The sequence below is a fragment of the Mustela lutreola genome, chromosome 14 (assembly GCF_030435805.1).
Source record: "Mustela lutreola isolate mMusLut2 chromosome 14, mMusLut2.pri, whole genome shotgun sequence".
NCBI lineage: Eukaryota > Metazoa > Chordata > Mammalia > Carnivora > Mustelidae > Mustela > Mustela lutreola.
In genome coordinates, this window is record NC_081303.1 from 6,283,478 (window position 1) to 6,302,763 (window position 19,286).

Here is a 19,286-nt window from a genome sequence, read left to right on the forward strand (position 1 = left end):
CGAGGGCTGGCTTCAGGAATGGTACAGCGCTCGGCAGCTAAAACTCCCAAAGCAGCAGTCTTTTTGGCCAAATGACATCATCTTTAAAGTCCTGGGAGTAGGCAGGAGGAGAGCCCCTGTTGACCAGAATTCTCTATCCCATGAGAACATACTTCAAGACTGAAGGTGAGTGAAGACACTTGCATTCGTAAGAGGACAACTCCTACATGTTACGAGTAGACCTGTACTACAAGAATGCTAAAGAAAGTTCATGTTGAAGAGAAATGAGACCAAAACAAATGTGCCTTTTCAAGAAGGAACAACAAACACCGGAAACGGTAAATACCTAGGAAAATATAAAAGACAAGTTCTTTTTGGTTTTAGTTTATTTTAAACACTGACAGTTTAAAGCAAGAAATAACATTTCATTGAAGAGTTCAGAATGTATAGAAATGTAATGCATAAGGCAATTTCAGAGGATGGCACAGGATGAGAGAATATATTGCAAGATTTCTACATCTTTACATGAAGTAGTAAAATATTAATTCCAAATAGACTAAAAGTTACGGAGCTGTACTCTCAGAATGTACAACCCTCAGTGCAACCACTGAAACATAAGGGAAAGAAGGCGAGCTAAAGAGGCAACAGACACATTAAGACGGAATTCAAGATCTATTTGAATTCTTAGGAAGAAAAAAGAACTAGGAACAACGGAATTAGGACAAAGTACAAACAAAATGACAGCCTTAAACACAACCTTATCGACAGTTATTTTATGTGTAAATTTATGTGTAAACACTGTAGAAGAGATTATCACAATGTACCTTTTTTTTTGAAAGGCATTATGCTGCCTACAAAAATTAGATACAAACATATAATCATGTATACATCAATAACTGCTTTAGAATAAATGAAGTAAAAATGGACAGAATTAAGGAAGAAAGAATCCCATAATCATAGCTGGAGGTTTTAATACTCCTTTCCTCCTGACTAGTAGAACTAGACAACTGATGAACAAGGGAAGGGGAGAAGGGGCTGTACACTGGGAAGGAGGGAGTGCCGACGAGTGAGCAAGGAGATGTTGGACTTTACCCACAAGAGTCAACCAAAAATAATTACAGTGGATGCCACAATATGGCAAACAAAGCAGCAGGTATGTCATAGCAGGGGAAAGCGGAGAAAGCCCCAAAGAGCAAAGTAGACCACCTACCTTGTTGGCCGTGTCTACACCTGCAGTATCTCCAATATCGCTGCTACACAAGAGCCAAGCACCTCCCAACTGCCAAAAAATTTGGTTCTGAACTGGGCCTGGATGGAAATGACAGAAAATGACCAGATACAGAGAGCTAAGAGGGAAAAGAGCATGAATATCCCCCTCAAGACAAGTCTGCAAGAGACTTCCCAAAGCACTTAAAGAAAATTGTTGATAAGAAAACAAATCAATAAATGAAAACAAACTCACTTTCAAAAATGCAAATAGGGCAAAATTTACATGAGTTCATAAAAACTATGTTTAGTGCCTGAAAAGAGTTTGAAATATATAATCACTGAAATAAAAATACATATGTTAACAAATAATTCTGGATGGCCTCAAGAAATCATTAGTAATTTGGAAGACAGTACCAAGGAATTCACTGAAATCCTATTACAGAGAGATAAAACATTTCTAAAGGTGTAAGAGGGTTAGATACAGCATGGACTGAAAAACCAATCAGAGAGGGATCCCATAAGGAGAAATTAAAGGAAATGGTGGAGAAGCCAGATAATGGCTTGAGGGATGGCTGAGAATTTGGAGAATCAAAGACAGACATGAATTTTATGCTTGAAAATGTGTAACAAATTCCAGGCAGGATAAATACTGATAAATTTGCACCTAGAAAAGTCAATCTCCCACCACATAAAGACAAAACTTCAAGATGCCCAGAAAACATATATCATCTACAATAGAATGATAATTATACTGAAAGCAGATTTGTCTTCAGCAACAATAAATATTAAGAGTTAGTACCTTCAATTTTTTAATGAAAACAACGCATCAAGACCATTATATCCAGTTTAAGTATCATTCACATGGAAGAGGATATTGATATTTACAGACATATGAAAACTAAGGGTTTACTACCCAAAAACCTCACTGAAACAGCTGCTGAAGGACACACTTCAGCAAAGACAAGAGATAAAGACAAAGTTGGGATGTAAGAAATCACAAAGAGCAGGGGCGCCTGGGTGGCTCAGTGGGTTAAGCCTCTGCCTTTGGCTCAGGTCAAGAGCTCAGGGTCCTGGGATCGAGCCCCAAATCAGGCCCCCTGCTGAGCAGGCTGCCTGCTTCCCCCACCCCCTCTGCCTGCCTCTCTACTTGTGATCTCTCTCCCTCTGCCAAATAAATAAAATCTTAAAAAAAAAAAATCAGAGAGCAGAGAAATTGGCAAAATAAATCAACTTTAGATTGTAAACTAACTAATGAATATGTTTATAAAAGGGTCTAGAATTTTAAGTAATAAGATGAATAGGAGAAATGAAGGAAGCAATTCAAGCATGCTAAGGATCTTGTCTTGGTCTCTTCGTATCATTCAGAAAATGTTTATAGAAGGGAGGAGCAACATGGCAGAGGAGTAGGAGACCTAAATTTCATTGGTCCAGGAGTTCAGCTAGATGGTTATCAAACCATCCTGAACACCTGCACACTCTACAGGAGATGGAAGAGAAGAACAGCAGCAATGCCAGGAACAGAAAAGCGACACTTTCTGGAAGGCAGGATGTGCGGAGAAGTGAACCCGAGGTGATATACAGGAAGAAAGACCATGGGGGGAGGGGCCTGCTACCAGCAAGAGAGAGAGCAGCAGGGTACAAAATTGGAACTTTTAGAAGTCTGCTCCACTGAGGGACATCTCTCCAAAGGCAAAGCAGGGGGTGGAAGCCTCGTGGGGACAGTGTGGTCTCAGGACCCTTGGGATCACGGAAAGACCGGGGGTGCCTGAGTGTGGCAGAGCTTGCAGATTTCAGAGCAGGGAGGCTGCCTGCAAAGATGGAGCTGAGGAGGGGGCTCTCAGCTCAGGGTTACCTTAAACCATGATCCCTGGCACAGTCGGGCCACTACTCTTTAAGCAGGGACCCTACAAGTGGCAGATCCAGGGAGACCCCCTCCTTCCTCCTCCAGGAGAAGTGGCGCAGAAGCATGCAGCCACAATCTGTTGCATTTGGAGACTCCAAACAGGCCGCACACCTGAGATAGAAACCCTCAGTCACAGACCAGGTGAGCTCAGAGCGTGGCTGGAGACCAGGGAGACGGGAGGGACTGATGGCTTTTCTTTGAGGACACACCAAGGAGTGGGACCCTGAGCTTTCAGCTCCTCTGGCCAGAGATTAAGAGGCCGCCATCGTCATTCCCGTCCTCCAAAGCAGTACAGAAAGCACTCAGGGAACAAAAGCTCTGAGCACGAATTGGAGCAGATTGCTTAGCCCGGCCCCTGGCAAGGGTTGTGCAGTTCTACCTCAGCCAAAGACATCTGAGAATCAGGGCAACAGGCCCCTCCCACAGAAGATCAACAAGAACATCCAGCCAAGACCATGTACACCCATCAATGAGAACTGTAGAACATCAGAGCAAGGGGAAAGCAACACATACAATTCAAAGTGAAATTTTTTAATTTTTTTCTTATCCTATTTTTTAATTTTTCCTTTTCCTATTTTAACCTCTTTGAACTATTTTATATTAGCAGTAAATTTTTTAAAAAATCTTTTAAAATTTTCACTATTATATTCTATACCTTCACTGTATTTAACCTTATTTTTTGTATACATAAAAGTTTTGCTTTCTTTAAAATTATGGGATACAGTTTCTTCTAACAGATTAAGTATACCCTAGATCTAGTGTATGGCTTTGTTCTAGTCTCTAGCCTGATCACATTCTCTTAATTTTTCTTCTTTTTTCAACCAACTAATTATCAATTAGTTTTTAGAATCTTTTTAAATTTTCATCTTTACAGTCATATCCATCCCTTCATCCTGTTTACCCTTATTTTTGTATGTACATAACTTTAAAATTTTGGGAGGCAGTTTCTTCCCAACAGACCAAAACACACCCAAAATCAATATACACCAGTCTAATCATAGATCTATATCTATATTGATATAGATATAATTTTTTTTCTCCTTCCTTCTCCCCCTGGTTTTGGGTCTCTTCATTTGATTATTTTATGCTTTCTGGGGTCATTGCTAACCTTTTAGTATTTTATTCTCCCACTCATCAATTCTCATCTGAGTAAAATGACAAAGCAGAAAAATTCACCTCAAAATAAATAAATAAATAACAAGAGGCAGTACTGACAGCTAGGAACATAATCAATATGGACATTAATAAGATGTCAGAACTAGAGCTCAGATGACTATTATAAAGATGCTAGCTGGGCTTGAAAAGAGCACAGAAGATACCAGAGAATTCCTTTCTGGAGAAATAAGAGAACTAAACTAAATTCTAACCAAGTTGAAATTTAAAAAGCTATCAATGAGGTGCAATAAAAAATGTAGGCTCTTATTGCTAGGATAAATGAGGCAGAAGAGAGAATCAGTGATACCGAAGACTAAGGATGGAGAATAAAGAAGTTGAGAAAAAGAAAAATAACTACTGGATCGTGAGTGGAGAATCTTAAGAGATAAGTGATATCATAAAATGAAACTATTAGAATAATTGGATTCCCAGAAGAAGAAGAGAGAGGGACAGAAGGTATATAGGAGTAAATTATAGCAGAGAAATTCCCTAATTTGGCGAAGGCAACAAACATCAGAATCCAGGAGGCACAGAGACCTCCTCCCCCAAAATAAATAAAAAGAGGTCAACACCCTGTCATCTAATAGTAAAACATACAAGTCTCAGTGACAAAGAGAAAATCCTGAAAGCAGCTCAGGACAAGAGCTTTGTAACATACAATGGTAGAAATATTAGGTTGGCAGCAAACCTATCCACAGAAACCTGACAGCCAGAAACGACTGGCATGATATATTCAGAGTACTAAATGAGAAAAATATGCAGCCAACAATACTATATCCAGCTAGGCTGTCACTGAAAATAGAAGGGAAAGATAAAAAGCTTCCAAGACAAGTGAAAAAAATTTTCAAACACCAAACCATCCCTATAGGACATATTGAAAGGGGTCTTCTATGTGAAGAGAAAGCCTAAAAGTAACTGACCAGAAAGGAAAAGAAACAATATGCAGTAACAGTCACCTTAAAGGCAATACACTGGCACTAAATTCGTATCTTTCATTAGTTACCCTGAATGTAAATGGGCTAAATAGCCCAATCAAATGACACAGGGTATCAGAATAGATTAAAAAAAAAAAAAAAGAGAGAGAGAGAGACCCAACAAAATGCTGTCTATAAGAAACTCATTTTAGAACCAAAGACACCTCCAGATTTAAAACGAGGGGGTGGAAAACCATTTACCATGCGAAGAGACATCATAAGGAAACTGGGGTGGCAATCCTTATATCAGATAAATTAGAATGTAAGCCAAAGACTATAATAAGAGATGAGGAAGGACACTATAGCATACTTAAAGTGTCTGTCCAACAAGAAGTTCTAACAATTTTAAATATCTATGCCCCTAACATGGGAGCAGCCAATTATATAAACCAATTAATAACAAAATCAGAGAAACACATCGACAATAATACAATAATAGTAGGGGACTTTAACACCCTGCCCTCACTGAAATGGATAGATCATCTAAGCAAAGATCAACAAGGAAATAAAGTCTTACATGACACACTGGATCAGATGGACATCACAGATATATTCAGAACATACCATCCCAAAGTAACAGAATACACATTCTTTAGTGTACATGGAACATTCTCCAGAATAGATCACATCCTGGGTCACAAATCAGGTCTCAACTAGTACCAAAAGACTGGGATCATTCCCTGCATATTTTCAGACCACAGTACTTTGAAACTAGAACTCAACCACAAAAGGAAAGTTGGAAAGGATTCAAACTCATGGAGGCTAAAAAGAATGAATAGGTCAACCAGGAAATTAAAGAAGAATTTTAAAAATTCATGGAAACAAATGAAAATGAAAACACAACTGTTCAAAATCTTTGGGATACAGCAAAGGGGGTTGTGAGAGGAAAATATATAGCAATACAAGCCTTTCTCAAGAAACAAGAAAGGTCTCAAATACACAACCCAACCCTACGTGTAGAGGTGCTGGAAGAAGAACAGCAAAGAACACCAAAACCCAACTGGAGAAGAGAAATAATAAAGATCAGAGCAGAAATCGATGAACTAGAAATGAACAGTACAACAGATCAACAAAACCAAGAGCTGGTTCTCTGAAAGAATTAATAAGATTGATAAACCTCTAGCCAGACATATCGAAAAGAAAACAGAAAGGACCCAAATTAACATCATGAATGAAAGAGGACAGATCACAACTTACACCAAAGAAATACAAACAATTACAGGAATATATTACAAGCAATTATACACCAGCCAATTTGACAATCTGGAAGAAATGGATGCATTCCTAGAGACATATAAACTACCAAAACTGGAGCAGGAAGAAATAGAAAACCTGAACAGACTCATACCTAGTAAGGAGTTTGAAGCAGTCATCAAAAATCTTCCAACAAACAAAAGCCAGGGTCAGACGGCTTCCCAGGGGAATTCTACCAAACATTTAAAGAAGAATTAATACCTAGTCTCCTGAAACTGTTCCAAAAAAAGAAAAAAAAAAAGAAATGGAAGGAAAACTTCCAAACTCATTTTATGAGACCAGAATCACCTTAATTCCAAAACCAGACAAAGACCACATCAAAAAGGAGAATTATAAACCAATATCATGATGCAGATGGATGCCAAAAAATTCTTACCAAAATACTAGCCAACAGGATCCAATAGTACATTAAGAGGATTATTCACCATGACCAAGTGGGATTTATTCATGGGCTGCAAGTTTGGCTCAACATCCACAAATCAGTCAATGTGATTAATAAAAGAAAGAACAAGACCCATACGATACTGTTAACAGATGCTGAAAAAGCATTTGGCAAAGTACAGCATTCTTTTTTTTTTTTTTTTAACAAATGCAACGATTTTTATTAGCCACATCAAATCTTTCTTTATCTGCGACCAATTATATTTAATGCATTTTTTTCTTTCAGGAAATGTTGTATTTACATCTTAACTACCATCTCCACAAAACCATTTAAATGTACTTTTCTAGTTGTAAACATGTCTAGTTTCAAATCTCAAGGTATCATCTGCTTATGGTTTGAGAGCCTATATGAGCCCAATGGAGTCTTAGACCTACTAGTTTCCATGATTCTCCAAATATCATTTATTTTTAACCTCTTCAATAAATCATCAAAACAAGTATTTACCAACAGAATTGATTCTTACAAATGTTTATAACAGCAAAGAGTACATTTATATATTTTCTGGTAACAGAATCTTCAATTATTTTTTTAATTTTTTTAAATTTATTTTCAGCATAACAGTATTCATTGTTTTTGCACCACACCCAGTGAACCAGGTGGTGGGTATTGGAGAGGGCACGGATTACAGCATCATTTCTTGATCAAAACTCTTCACAGTGTGGGGATAGAGAGTACATACCTCAATATCACCAAAGTCATCTACAAAAAACCCCCAGCAAATATCATTCTCAATGAGGAAAAACTTAGAACCTTTCCTCTAAGGTTAGGAACACAACAGAGCTGTCCACTATCACCACCGCTATTCAACATAGTACTAGAAGTCCTAGCCTACAGCAATCAGACACAAAAAGAAATAAAAGGCATCCAAATCAACAAAGAAGAAGTCAAACTCTCACTCTTTGCAGGTGATATGGTACTTTTTTTTTTAAGATTTTTTTAAAAAGATAGATAGATTGATTGATTGATTGATTTGACAGACAGAGATCACAAGTAGGCAGAGAGGCAGGTAGAGAGAGGGGGGAAGCAGGTTCCCTGCTGAGCAGAGAGCCCAATGTGGGGCTTGATCCCAGGACCCTGGGATCATGACCTGAGCCGAAGGCAGAGGCTTTAACCCACTGAACCACCCAGGTGCCCCAATGATATGGTACTTTATGTGGAAAACCCAAAAGATTCCACTCCAAAATTGCTGGAACTCAGTAAAGTGTCAGGATATAAAATCATCGCACAGAAATCAGTTGCATTTCTATACATCAACAGCAAGACAGAAGAAAGAGAAATTAAGGAGTCAATACCATTTACAGTTGTCCTCAAAATCACAAGATACCCAGGAATACATCTAACTAAAGTGGCAAAGACTCTGTACTCAGAAAACTATTGAGTACTCATGAATGAAATTGAGGAAGACACAAAGAAATAGAAAAATGTTCCATGCTCATGGAAGAACAAATATTGTGAAAATGTCTATGCTACCTAGAGCAATCTACACATTTAATGAAATCCCTATCAAAATTCCAACACCTTTTTTCAAAGAAATGGAACAAATAATCCTAAAATTTATATGGAACCAGAAAAGACCCTGAACAGCCAGAGGGATGTTGAAAAAGAAAACCAAAGCTGGAAGCATCAAAATTCCAGACTTCAAGCTCCATAACAAAGCTGGAATCATAAAGACAAGTATGGTACTGACACAAAAACAGACACATAGATCAATGGAACAGAATAGAAAGCCCAGAACTGGACCCTCAACTCTAAGGTCAACTAATCTTCGACAAAGCAGGAAAGCATGTCCAATGGAAAAAGACAGCCTCTTCATTAAATGTTGTTGGGAAAATTGGAGAGCCACATGCAGAAGAAGGAAACTGGACCCATTTCCTTACACCACACACAAAAATAGACTGAAAATGGATGAAAGACCTCAATGTGAGACAGGAATCCACCAAAATCCTTGAGAACACAGGCACCAACCTCTCTGACCTCAGCCCCAGCAACTTCTTCCTAGAAACATAACCAAAGGCAAGGGAAAGAAGGGCAAAAATGAAGTATTGGGGCTTCATCAAGATCAAAAGCTTTTGCAAAGCAAAGTTAACACTCAACAAAACCAAAAAACAGCCGACAGAATGGGAGAAGATCTTTGCAAATGACATACCAAATAAAGGGCTAGTATCCAAAATCTATAAAGTTCTCAAACTCAACACTCAAAGAACAAATAATCTAAACAAGAAATGGGCAGAAGACATGAACAGACATTTCTGCAAAGAAGACATCCAAATGGCCAATAGACACATGAAAAAGTATTTAACATCACTCGGCATCAGGGAGATACAAATCAAAACCACAGTGAGATACCACCCCACACCAATCAGAATGGCTAAAATTAATCAGTCAGAAAACAACAGGTGTTGGCCCGGATGCAGAGAAAGGGGAATGAACCCTCCTCCACTGTTGGTGGGAATGCAAGCTGGTACAACCACTCTGGAAAACAGTATGGAGTTTCCTCAAAAAGTTAAAAATAGAGCTATGCTATGACCCAGTCATTGCACTACTGGGTATTTACCCTTAAAATACAAATGTAGAGATCCGAAGGAGCACATGCACCCCAATGTTTATAGCAGCAATGTCCACAATAGCCAAACTATGGAAGGAACATAGATGTTCATCCACAGATGAATGGATCAAGAAGATTTGGTACGTACACACACACACACACACACACACACACACACACACTGGAATACTATGCAGTCATCAAAAAACCCTGAAATCTTGCCATTTGCAATGACATGGATGGAACTAGAGGGTATTATGCTAAGTGAACTAAGTCAATCAGAGAAAGAACTATCATGATCTCTCTGCTATGAGGAATTTAGGAGGCAGAGCATGTGGTCATGAGGAGAAGGGAAGGAAAAATGAAACAAGATGGGACTGGGGAGGGAGACAAACCATAAGAGACTCTTCATCTCAGGAAACAAACTGAGGGCTGCTGGAGGGGAGGTGGGTGGGAGGGAGGAGGTGACTAGGTGATGAATATTGGGGAGGGTATGTGCTATGGTATGTTCTGTGAACTGTGTAAGACTGAAAATTCACAGACCGGTACCCTTGATACAAATAATACATTATATGTTAATAAATTATAAATAAGTAAATAAATAAAATGTTTATGATGTGGCAAATATGTGCCAGAAACTGTTGTTTGCTTTGGAAGTAATGGACCAACAGTAAAAGTTCCTATCCTCATGGAACTTACATTCTGGGGTTGGGGGGCGGGGAACAAAGAAACAAAAATTCATGAAAGATAAATCAGGTGCTATGATAATTAAGTAGTGTGACCAATCATTTTTTCTTGAAACCAGAATAACCTTGAAGGTGCATGGAGGTACTCTTATGCCAGGAAAAGCTCCATAAAATAACAACATCCCATGCAAACTCTGGCCACCCTGTGTATGCACTACGTAAGCTTTATGTGCCATGATGAAAAAAAAGGCAGAAGTTCACAACATTGGATATGCTTAGACTCTGTTACAAAAATAGGAAGTTAAATATAAGTGAAAATTTAAGGGTATTCTTTAAAATAATAGAAATAATTAAAAACAAAGAGGGAATTAAACTATCCATTCAACTAAAGGCCAGAAAAGCAAGAAAAATAAAGCAAAACAATGTAGGGTAAGAAGAAAGTGATTTGGATGCTAGGTTAGGAGGATGAGGGAAGAAAAGGAATTGTCAGGACCGCAGTCTGGAATCCTGTGCGACCCTTCCCTGCGCTACATCCATCAGTCGTGATCGTTTCCACTTCCCAGCAAATCCATGAACTCAGACCTTGAGAGGCTGCATTTTTTACTTTTTGTTTTCCATGAAATGCATCTTAGGCATTATGGAATCAAAAGCAATAGGAAAAGGTTTATGTTTTAAATGGTGTGATAAAGGGAATATTTACCCCATCTTTTCTCAGAAATCATCCCAAAGCAATAAGGAGGAAAAGCACAAACTTCATCTTTGATTAAAATTAGAGGTATTGAAAACCCAAACCACAAATTACATGGAAGATCTTCCAAATGTGTGGCTATGGAAAGATGCAGAGAAGGGATGCTCACAGAGGCAGATCTCAGAAAAAGCCAGGAAAGTCTCCTCCAGGATGAGGTCACACCCTTAGGTGCCACCTCAGAAGCCTGTTTCCCATAATGGACCTTGGTATACCAAGTGGTATTAGAAGTTTCCCCGTATATGGTTTATTTTTTTTTAAAGCAGGGAGGTGGCCTAAATGAGCAATGAAACAGACAAGATTTGCAGGGTGATGTCTACCAATACAACCGGAGGAGAAAATGACTCTGAATTGGAGTAATGAGGGCGAGAATGTCATGGTCTCCACATTACTTCACAATCAAATACTTGCTAGCTTGAAACACAGTCCAATCCTCTCCCCAACAGCCATCTCCTGCCAATAGCTGGTGAGCTTAATCCTGCTAAAAATTATTTGAAAATACTATAGACCAACACATTTATGAGTAGTACAACAAAAATACCAAGCAAAATACTAGCAAGCACAGGAAGCACCACGAAGAAGAGGGGTTTCTGGAATACCAGAATGACCATATGTATAGAACTCTGCATGTTATTATATATTTTTACACATTTATGTGTGGTGAAAAATTATGTGAGTTCCTCAAACTGTTAAAAAATCATTTTTGCATTCAATTTAATTTTTGATGAAAAATGTCTGAATGATGTACATATATCCTTAAGAGATCAACTATCTCAAGGTGAAGTCAGCTTTGATGATAAAGAGAGCATTAGGAATGTTCCCATTAAGAGTCAGCAAAAAGACTAGACATCTACTTTCACCATCTCTAATTATCCCTCTTCAGATGAGGGAAAAAAAAAAAGATAAAATTCAAAGGGCAGAGTTAAAATAATTTTTACTTGCTCTTTAGCAGATTATATACTCAGAAAACAAAGTAATCAGCCAAAAATTTATTGGAAACAATAACAGAATGTGGTAAATTGACTCAGCAAAATGGTAACGTACAGAAATCAAGAACTTTCATGGATACAAATGATGTCTGCTAGAAGATACAATTGGAAAAATTCCCCACTTAAATTAGCAACCAAAAAAACTGAATGGCATGGAATAAATTTAATAAATAATGTGTGAGATCTGTATGGATATAACTGAGAGACACACAAAAAATAGAAAGGCAGATGACTGGCAATGTCAGTACCCCCTAAATGAATCTTTAAATGTAATGAACTCCAAATAAAAATATCAACAGAGTATTTTGGGGTGTGAGGATGACAAGAACAGAAGAAGCTGACGTTAGAATTTAGACATAAAAATAAATAAACAATATAGTTGTGAAGGTTTGGGGGGGGCAGGAAGAGCAGAAGGAGGAACTGGCCCCACTCACTAGATAGTAAACATATCAGAAAGTGGCAGTAAGTATTTGTAACAGCAAAACAGTGGAAATTTCTAAAGAGGTAATATGGAGGCTTTAAAAAGGAACATGGGGCACTTTCTGTACTGTTATAAAAGATGTAAATTTTGTTAAGCGAAAAAAATCCATGTAAAGCTTGTGTCTTTGTCATTTGTGTGTGAAAAACAACTAAGAAGTAAAACTGTGTATAGTGCGCTCCCCTTTATGTAAATTCACTGTTATTTCCTCTGGTTCTTTTGGATTTTGTATAATTTTGAGAAATAAGTCAGCATAGAAATATTGTATAATTTTGGGAATGTGTCGGACTTCCATTATCAGATGACACACCTATGTGGCCAAGTCTGTGGAATCAAGGGGACAGAAGGCTTTAGGTAATTTCTGATGCTGGCATCACTACAGCAATTCTATCGGATACTATCCATGGGAAAATCAGGAAAATTCTCACACTCCATAGTATGGAGATTTGTTAAGTGTGGGAAGCCAACCTTGCTTGTCTGTTGCAGGAATGAAAATAGGAAAAAAAAAAAAAAAAGTCAGGGTGGTCTGTAGGCCACTGGACACATTTTCTCCTATGGTGGTCTGATTGTTACAGTAACACTGGGCTTTTATTTCACAATGGCCCATTTTGGTAATTCTTATGCAAAACCCCATTCACTTCAATTTTGAAGTTACTTCTTACAGCCCTCATTGACTTCATGTAAATGTTTCTAATTTATAGCTATAATCCTATCATATACAGTAAATTTTCCAGAAATTAACATCACCTTCTAATCCATGCAATGGATCCCAGGACCAGCCCACATCCTTACAGGGTAATCAACAATGAGACTTTTCTGCTGGGTTTAGTCTTCTGGAGTCAAAAACTGGCAATATAACATGGCAATCAAGCCATGTGACAGCAAGAATGAGCACAATAGAACTCAATTAATCTAAATCAGGCTCCTTAATACTGGTTATTTCATACCCATATATTTTACTTGGTAAACACTACCCATAACTTCTCAGTATATTCTTACATGAGGGAGCTCGCTTTTTCAAGCAAAGGGTGAGAATCAAGAATTTTAATATTTGGTTCTCACAATTCCAGGATACATCCAGAAATAGACCCCATCAAAAGAGTGCCTTCTAGCACATGGAAAAACAGATGTGTGGTTCTTATGGGAACACAAGTTGTATATTGGTTGGCTCCTCAAATAAAACAAAAATAAGAAAAAAATATACACCACCACCAAACAAAAACAGAAAGCAAAAAAACTACAAGATGTAGTTGGATAAACCTTTTTGCTGAACTTTCAAACATAAAACTTGAAGTTTTCAGCCTTGATTAGACATCCAATTCGTAATCTAGGACCCAGTACCTACTCCCCAGACATTAGCAATCGCATCCTTCTCATAGCTGTACTCTTGTTAGATGAAGAACGTTTGGCAGCAGAATTTGATGGGTGGCAGTAGTGGTTAGGAACGTTTTATGTGTGCTAGGTTTTTCATCACACTTCTTTCCTTCAGGATTGGAGGTGGGGTTGGGACTCGAGCCAACAGTGCTTCATCAGGGATGAGTTGGACCGCTCAAATATAGAGACATGCACAGGACAAGGGAAGGGTAGAAGCATTATTTAGGACAAGGGTGGCTCAGTGAAATGATAGTAAGGCCCCACTTTTTATATTAGGTAGTGAGCAGACGTTGCCCGAGGAATGTCACTCACGTCCTTTATACCTGTTCTTCGTAAGTACAGTTGATCTTTGAGCAACATAAGGGTGAGGGGTGTCAACCTTGCACAGTCAAAAGTTCACTTATAACTTCTGACTCCCCCCCAAACTTAACTTTTGATAGCCTGCTGTACTTGAAGCCTTACTAATAACCCACACCATTTATTAATACCTATTTTTTATTTAATTTTAATTGTAGTATAGTTAACATACAGTGTTATATTGGTTTCAGGTATACAATATCGTGATTCAATAATTTCACGCATCACCCAGTGCTCATCACGACAAGTGCACTCCTTACTCCCCATCACCTGTTTTCCCATCCCGCCACCCACCTTTCCTCTGGTAACCAGCAGTGTGTTCTCTAGAGTTAAGTATCTGTTTCCTGGTTTCCCTCTCTCTCTTTTTTTTTCCTTTGCTCATTTGTTTTGTTTCTTCGATTCCACGTATTAGTGAAAATGGTATGGTATTTGTCTTTTTCTGATTGATTAATTTTGCTTAGTATTATTATACTCTAGCTCCATCCATGTCATCACAAATGGCACAATTTCATTCTTTTTTTATGGGTAATATTCCATTGTATGTGTATACATACACACATACCACTCTTCTTTATTCATTCATCTGTCAATGGACACTTGGGCTGCTGCCATATTTTGGCTATTATAGATAATGCTGCTATAAACATTGGGGTGCATGTATTCTTTTGAATTAATATTTTTGTATTCTTTGGATATAAATACCTAGTACTTTGATAGCTGGATTGGAGGGTAGCTCTATATTTAACTTTTGGAGAAACCTCCATACTGTTTTCCAGAGTGGTTGCACCAGCTTGCATTCCCAGCAGCAGTGTAAGAGAGTCCCATTTTACTTCATATCCTCCCCAACACTTTGTTTCTTGTGTTTTTCATTTTAGCTACTCTGACAGGTGTGAGCTGATAGTCTCGTTGTAGTTTTGATTTGTATTTCCTTGATGATCAGTGATGTTGAGCATCTTTTCGTGTGTCTATTGGCCATCTGGATGTCTTCTTCAGAGAAATGTCTGTTCATGTCTTCTGCCCATTTTAATTGGATTATTCATTTCTTGGGTGTTAAGTTGTTTAAGTTCTTTATCTACTTTGCATACTAGCCCTTTATCAGATAAGTCATTTGCAAATATCTTCTCCCATTCAGTAGGTCCATACTTGGTTTTGTTCATTGTTACTTTGCTGTGCAGGATCTTTATTTTGACGTAGTCCCAATAGTTTATTTTTGTTTTCATTTCCCTTGTCTCAGGAAACATATTAGAAAAATGTTGCTATGACCAATGCCAGAGAAATTACCGCCTGGCTCTCTTCTAGGATTTTTATGGTTTCAGGACTCACATTTAGGTCTCTCATCCATTTTGAGTTTATTTTTGTGTATAGTGTAAGGAAGTGGTCCAGTTTCATTCTTTTGCATGATAGCTATCCAGTTCTCCCAACATCATTTATTGAAGAGACTTTCTTTTTCCCATTGGATACTCTTTCCTGTTTTGTCAAAGATCAACTGGCCATTTAATTGTGGGTTTATTTCTGGGTTCTCTACTCTGTTCCATTGATCTATGTGTCTATTTCTGTGCCTGTACCATACTCTTTTGATTACTGCAGCCTTGTAATATCACTTGAAGACTGGGGTTGTGATACCTCCAGCTTTGCTTTTCTTTTTCAAAATTTTTTTGGTTATTTTGTATTTCTTGTGATTCTATATGAATTTTAGGATGGTTTGGTCTAGTTCTGTGAAAAACACTGTTGGCATTTTGACAGGGATTGCATTAAATCTGTAGATTGTTTTGGGTAGACATTTTAACAATAATTAACAATAATTGTTCTGATCCCTGAACATGGAATATCTTTCCATTTCTTTGCATTGTCTTCTGTTTCTTTCACCAGTGTTGCATATTTTTCAGAGTATAGGTCTTTCACATCTTTGGTAGGTTTATTTCGAGGTATCTTATCATTTGGGGTGCAATTGTAAATGGGATTTATTTCTTAATATTTCTTTCTGCTGTTTCATTGTTAGTGAATAGAAGTGCAACTGATTTCTACCTATTGATCTTGTATCCTGTGACTATACTGAATTCATTTATCAGTTCTAGCAGTTTTTTGGTGGGGAATTTAGGATTTTCTAATATAGTATCTGTCACCTGCACTTAGTGAGAATTTTACTTCTTCCTTTTTAATTGGGATGCCTTTTTTTCTTCATCTTGTTTGATTGCTGTGGCTAGGACTTTCAGTACAATGTTGAATAAAAGCAGTGATAGGGTATATCATTGTCTTGTTCCTGACATTCAGAGGAACGCTCTCAGTTTTTCCCCCATTGAGTTTGATGCTTGCCGTGGTTTTCAATATGTTGCCTTTATTATGTTGAGGCATGGTCCCTTGAAACCTACTTTGTTGAGGGCTTTTATCATGAAAGGATTGTTGTAGTTTTTCAGAGACTTTTTCTGTGTCTATTGAAATAATCATATGGTTTTAGCCTTTCTCCTATTGATGTAATATATCATGTTGATTGATTTGTGAATATTGAACTATGTTTGCATCCTGGGAATAAATCCCACTTGATTTTGAACAATTTCTTAAATGTACTGTTGGATTTTGTTAGTATTTTGTTGAGGATTTTTGCATCTATGTTCATCAGAGTTACTGGCATGTAATTCTCTTTATCAAAGTGTCTTTGGTTTTGGTATCAAGGTGATACTGGCCTCATAGAATGAATTTCAGTGTTTTCTTTCTCCCTCTATTTTTTCGAACAGTTTGAATAGAAAAGGTATTAAGTCTTCTTTAAAGGTTTGGTAGAGGGGCACCTGGGTGGCTCAGTGGGTTAAAGCCTCTGACTTCTCAGGGTCCTAGGATTAAGCCCTGCATCAGGCTCTCTGCTCAGCAGGGAACCTGCTTCCTCCTCTCTTTGCCTGCTTCTCTACCTACTTATGATCTCTATCTATCAAATAAATAAAATCTTTTTAAAAAGTTTACATATATTAAATCTTAAAAAAAAATAATAAATGTTTGGTAGAATTTGCCTGTGAAGCTCTCTGGTCCTAGACTTCTGTTTGCTGGGGCTTCAGTTTCCTTGCTGGTAACTGGTCTGTTCAAATTTTCTATTCCTTTTTGTTTCAGTTTTGGTAGGCTATATGTTCCTAGGAATTTATCCATTTCCTCTCAGTTGCCTAATTTGTTGGCAAGTAGTTTTCCATAATATTCTTTTTTAATTGTTTGTATTTCTATGGTGTTGGTTTTTATTGCTCTTCTTTTATTTGTAAATTTGAGTCCTTTCTCTCTCTCTCTCTCTCTTCTCTTTTGATGATGATTCTGGCTAGATATTTATCAATTTTATTGATCTTTTCAAAGAACCAGCTCCTAGTTTCATTGATCTATTTTATTGTTTCTTTAAATTTATGTTTGTTTTTAGTTTGCACACCATTTATTTCTGCTCTGTTTTATTATTTCCTTCCTTCCAATCTGGAATTTTTTTTGTTGTTCTTTTTCTATTTCCTTTAGGTATAAGGTTAGATTGAGATTTTTCTAGCTTTTTGAGGTAGGCCTGTATTGCTATAAACTTCCCTCTTAAAACTATTTTGCTGCATCCCAAAGGTTTTGAGCCATTGTGTTTTCATTTTCATTTGCTTCCATGTACTCTTTTATTTTTCCTTTGATTTCTTGGTTGACCTGTTCGTCGTTCAGTAGCATGTTATTTAATCTCCATGTATTTGTGGTCTTTCCAGATATTTTTTCTTGTGGTTGACTTCAGTTTCATAGCATTGAGGTTAGAAAAAAAATTACTTCAATATTATTTTTTACTCATTTGAGAGAGAGAGAGCGCACACAAAGTGAGAGAGAGAAGCAGACTCCCCGTTGAGTGGAAAGCCCGACATGGGGCTCTATGCTAGGAGCCTAAGATCATGACCTAAGCCAAAGGCAGACACTTAACTGACTGAGCCACCCAGGCGCTCCTGACTTTGATATTTTTTAGTTTGTTAGGGCTTGTTTTGTGGTTTAATATGTGATCTATTCTGGAGAATATTCATGTGCACTTGAAAAGAATATATATTCTGCTGTTTTAGGATGGAGTATTCTGAATGGATCTGCTAAATCCATCTGCCCGGTGTGTCATTCAAAGCCACATTTCCTTGTTGATTTTCTGTTTGGATGATGTGTCCATCAATGTAAGTAGGGTGTTAAAGTCCCCTACTGATACTGTATTACTATTGATTAGTTCCTTTATGTTTGTTACTAATGGTTTTATGTGTTTGGGTGTTTCCATGTTGGGAGCACATATATTTACAATTGTTATATCTTCTTGTTGGTTTGTCCCCTTTATGATTATATAGTGTCCTTACCTCTTTTTACAGACTTTGTTTTAAAGTCTATTTTGTCTGATGTAAGTATTGTTAATCTGGCTTTTTTTTTTTTACATCCATTTGCATGATATGTTTCTCTAGCCCCTCATTTTCAATCTGCAGTTGTGTTTAGGTCTAAAAAGAGTTTCTTGTAGGTAGCATATAGGTGGTCTTGTTTTTTTTTGTTTTTCATTTTTTGGTTCTTTTTAATTCACTCTGTCACGGCTTATAGCCTTACAGAGTTTCCTTTGTATATAAGTGTCTGTGTCTTTTCTCTGGCAACCTTTAAAATTCTTTCCTTGTTACTTTTTGCAATTTTAATTTTGCAATTTTTTTTTGTAATTTTTGTGTCTTGGGGTGGACCTCCTTGGATTGTACCTGTTGGGGACTTTCTGTGCCTCCTGAATCTGGATTCTGCTCCCCTCCCCAGATTTGGGGATTTTTCAGCTATTATATCTTCAAATACTTTTTCCTTCCCCCCTTTCTCTCTCTTCTCATTCTCAGATTCCTATAATTCAAATGCTGTTATGCTTGATTGAGTCACTGAGCTAAGTCTATTTTCATTATGTAGTATTTGTTTGTCACCCATTCAGCTTACCATTACTCCCCTCCAGGTCACCGATACATTCTTATAATCTACTATTTATTCCACCTATCATATTTTTTATTTCATTTATTGAGTTCTTCACCTCTGATATGTTACTTTTTTATCTCTTTATCAAGGGTTTCACTATGTCCTCCACCATCTTCTGAAGTCCAGTGTGTATCTTTATAATCATTACTTTATATTCTCTATCAGGCATATTACTTATTTCTGTTTACTTAGATATCCCATTGTGATTTTTGTCTTGTTCTTTCATTTGGGACATGTTTGTCTCCT